This window comes from Limulus polyphemus, unplaced genomic scaffold (assembly GCF_000517525.1).
Source record: "Limulus polyphemus unplaced genomic scaffold, Limulus_polyphemus-2.1.2 Scaffold3143, whole genome shotgun sequence".
Taxonomy (NCBI): domain Eukaryota; kingdom Metazoa; phylum Arthropoda; class Merostomata; order Xiphosura; family Limulidae; genus Limulus; species Limulus polyphemus.
Window position 1 is genome coordinate 2,631 of NW_013668753.1, and position 4,221 is coordinate 6,851.

The 4,221-nt window shown below is 35.2% G+C and overlaps 1 long non-coding RNA gene across 1 annotated transcript in view; it reads right to left on the bottom strand.

Annotated features, from left to right (window-relative positions):
- LOC111088112 overlaps positions 1-2,904 on the bottom strand; it is a 3,892-nt gene extending 988 nt beyond the window's left edge. Inside the window, exons 1-2 of the long non-coding RNA XR_002612711.1 lie at positions 2,776-2,904; positions 1,415-1,416 (exon numbers count right to left, since the gene is read on the bottom strand). This is a non-coding gene — a long non-coding RNA (uncharacterized LOC111088112). The remainder of the gene's footprint in view (positions 1-1,414; positions 1,417-2,775) is intronic.
- Between the last annotated feature and the right edge of the window lie 1,317 nt (positions 2,905-4,221).

Consider the following 4,221-nt stretch of genomic DNA (forward strand, 5'->3'; position numbering starts at 1 on the left):
TCTGGACTATAGAGTTACCCTGTATTATAAATACTTTTCTCTCATTCTAGAGTATATTTACTTTACAGATACCCTGTAGAATAGATACATTACTGTTACCTTGTAGTCTGGTGAATTTACTGTCAGCCTTTAGTATAGCTACTTTGCAGTTACCCTGTAGTATAGCTACATTATTATTAAGATTATATAATTATTATTAAGATGGAATACAAATACACTTAGAGCTGTCAAACTGAGAATTTACATATGTAATAATTTGTATAATGAGACAGGTTCTATGGACACCATGAACGACTTATTAGAAGAGCAAACAAGAAAGAGATGTAATTCATATATCACAACAAAATATTACCCAAATATATATATATATATATGTATATATAATGACAAATGGTTATTATAAATAGTGCATGTAACCTTATATCAGTTCATATTAAATATTCAGTACTTAATTGATCCTCCTCATAGTCTAATCACCTCTACAAGGCGACGAGGCATGCTGTCGATGAAGTTATTGATGTAATCCACCGTGATTTCATTACAACTTGCTACTAGAAACTCATCTACAGCAGCTGGTTTAGGGTCGTGGTTAGAATTTTTCTGGCTCAGTTCTTAATGGGATTACAATATGAAGATTTTGCTGGCCATTGTAATCTTGTAACGTCCTACTGGTAGAGATAATCCTGTACAATACGTGTACTGTGGTCATTGTTATCCTGGAACAAAAAATTATTGCCAAAACTTGTCCTAGCATATGGCAGAAATATCGTCTCCACGTGATGCTTGTAGAAGGCGCCACTGACGTTTCCCTGGAGGATATGAATAGCAGTTTTTCCACCATGATGAGTAACTGCCCAAACATGTACTGCAACACCTCTTGTGCATTCCTTGGGAGAAAGGCAGTCTTCACTCATTTGTTCTCCTGGCAAACAACAAAGACGAATTTTACCACCAGCTTTAACAAGTTGGAAACAGGACTCATCTGAAAATATGACATGTTGCCAGTGTCCTAACTGTAAGTTGGCATGCTGTCTTGCCCAAGTATCACGGTGATGGCAGCGAATTCTAGTTAATATTGATTTGCGGATATCCCTTCTTGCAAAATAGCATTGTTTGGACAGTGTCCTGTTTACTGTTCTTCTGTAGTCCAATGACTTTTTATGATCCTGGCTACAGTACTCTGTTCTGGAAATGTCCATTTGCTTCATACCATTTTTGGACAGTTGAATAATTTGATGCCCTTTAACTTCTGGCATGTGACGATACATAACTCTCCACCAAGTAAAGAGAAATTGTCTGAATAAAGCGATGGTCTGTTTCAAGAAAGATTATACCAAAAGCACACTCTTTATACAAAACAGATGAGTGTTTTGACAAACAAATGCTCAAAACAACTTATACAGACCAGAATAACAACTTGTATGCGTCAGTCCGATCATATGCTACCTTCTTTGTTACTACTTGGGCATTTACTCTATAATTACTTCATGCATGTAAACAATAACATCAATATAGAACAGTATTAAAACATTTTGGCCAAGACTGTACTTTACTCTCATCTTGTACTATAACTACTTTACTGTCATCCTGAAGTATAGTTAGTTACTTTATAGTCAACGTGTAGGATAGGTACTTTACCATCATTTTGTAGTATGGCTACTTTAGTGTCATCCTGTAGCATAGATAATTTTCTGTCACCTTCTAGCATGGCCATTTTACTGTCTGTCTGTAGTATAGATACTTTACTGTCAGCCTACTTGCTGTCATCTTATTTCTATAATTACTTTACAATTATGCTGTAATATAGTTACATTAGTGTCATTCTGTAGTATTGTGGCTTTGCAGTCACCACGTAGAATAGCTACTTTACTGTCATCTTGCTTGTATAGTTACTTTACAGCTATGCTGTAGAATAGTTACATTACTATCATTCTGTAGTATATTTGATTTACAATCACCACCTACAGTAGCTACTTTTCTATCAGGCTGAAGTATATTAGCTCTACAGTCATCACTAGATTAGCTACGTTTCTATCAGCCTGCAGTATATTATCTCTACAATCATCACTAGATTAGCTACTTTACTGTCAGCCTGTAGTATAGCAATATTCCTGTAATCCTCAGGCCCGTATGCAGAATGTTTGGAAGGGGTGTTCTAATTTGTAATATCAAAAGCCAATACATACTATGTGAAGCACAACAAGCATGTAAAGCATGTTAATGCTACTGAAGGAATTGAAGCACGCCATCCCCCAGAAAATGTATAAAAGATTAGTGCTGCGAGATTAAATCTTGAAGCAATTTTGCTTGAAATATAGCTTAAACAATTGCATGGCTGTTCACGTAGAATCCACAAACATCAAATTAAAAGTGAAAAAATCATCATTTTGTTGTAACACTGCATGGGGAGCCGACATTAATTAACATAAATATGTTGTCAGAATTTTATATATTGGCAGGAATTCTTTACAGCAGGTGTCTGCGACTTGTTGGCGATAAATTTCAACAATGAACAAACAACACACAGTCCACTTGTTTTAAAACAATATATTAAAATAAGTCAAACATATATGCAAGTGTTCGTTACACTGTTGGATATCACAGTTGTGCCTAGAGCTTCAAATAATTGTCTCTTTTTTTGTCAAAGTCCACAGAGACTGGTTCTTTAAAACACAATTTGACAAGACTAATTATTCTTTACTGCTCTGTTATTATAATACAATCATTGATCATTTCACTTTAAGACCCGCCACTATATGCTCTTTATGGCTATACTGGCCCGGCATGGCCAGGTGGTTAGGGCGCTCGACTCGCAATCTGAGGGTCGCGTGTTCGAATCCCCATCACACTGAAACATGCTCACCTGGTGTCCGAACTAGGACGCTAGTCCTACTCCTGGATACTCGCCTCCAACAGAATTTGGAGGTGTAAGAATACCATACGAAACAACAACAACAACAACAAAAAAAAGATTATACTCACAAGCCCCCAGTCTAGATTTATCTAACTATCTCTTGAACAAGTATTTATAGCCTGACTGAGGCCTAGAGCATTCTATATACTATGATATATTATGATGCAATAATATTAAATCGAAACAACAAGAAAATCTCAGAAGGTTCTAGTAACATGACACAATAATACAACAAGTGCCAATTCACAACAATCGAACTACACAATGTATGATTCGTACACAGTTACATAACAAACCTGCGATCAACTATTGCTTCTAAAAATAAATAAAATTAATACTCACGTTACACTTAAACTATCTAAATCATAACACTTGCATTAACTTAAATAGTTGTGTATATCTAACATATCTGTGTTTTATTATAGTAAAGTACTGTACTATTTACATGCAGAGTAGTTATTAATAGTTAAATTATGCTACTAATTTAAACAAATCTATACAACAATAGTATTGTTATGACAGCGGAAGTCATGTGATGCTGGTAACATGTAACGAGTATCTCAAACATTCCTGAAGGCTCGAGTGTTTGCCAAACGCCCTCTATTTTGTATATATAAGACTGGCGAGAAGTGACAGCACAGATAATTGAATAGCAGACAGGAAGATGGAGATAGATTATCGAGTCAAGCCATAAGTAGTGTGTAAATCATTGTGAATTATAGCATGTGTTTAAGTTAAAGTACCTGTGGAAATTAAATGTATTGCAAAGTTGAATTGAGAAAGAATAAACTAGTTTTATTTAAGAAAAGACTTGTATCACTGAAGTTTCTCGGAAAGAATTTCTACGAAAAATTAACAAACGAACACAGACGTAACAAATTGGTGTCAGAGAGTGGGACTGAAAATAAAATAAAAAAAGAAGAAGAAGATGGAAACAAGAGGTGGCAAATCAAACTACAGCTTAGCAAATGTGATGGCAGCAATACAAGAACAGCAAAAGAAACAATAAGAGAGACAACAGCAGTTGCAAGAAAACCTGCAACAGTGGCAGCTCGAACAGCAAAATAAACAAGAAGAGAGAGATTACAGCAGTTGTTGGAGGAAAAAGAAAAGAAACAAGTAGAAAGAGAAAATAAACATGAAAGATTACAGCAGCTGATGGAGGAAAAAGAAAAGAAACAAGAAGAACGAGAAAATAAAAAAGAAGAGAGATTACAGCAGTTGTTGGAGGAAAAAGAAAAGAAACAAGTAGAAAGAGAAAATAAACATGAAAGATTACAGCAGCTGATGGAGGAAAAAGAAAAGAA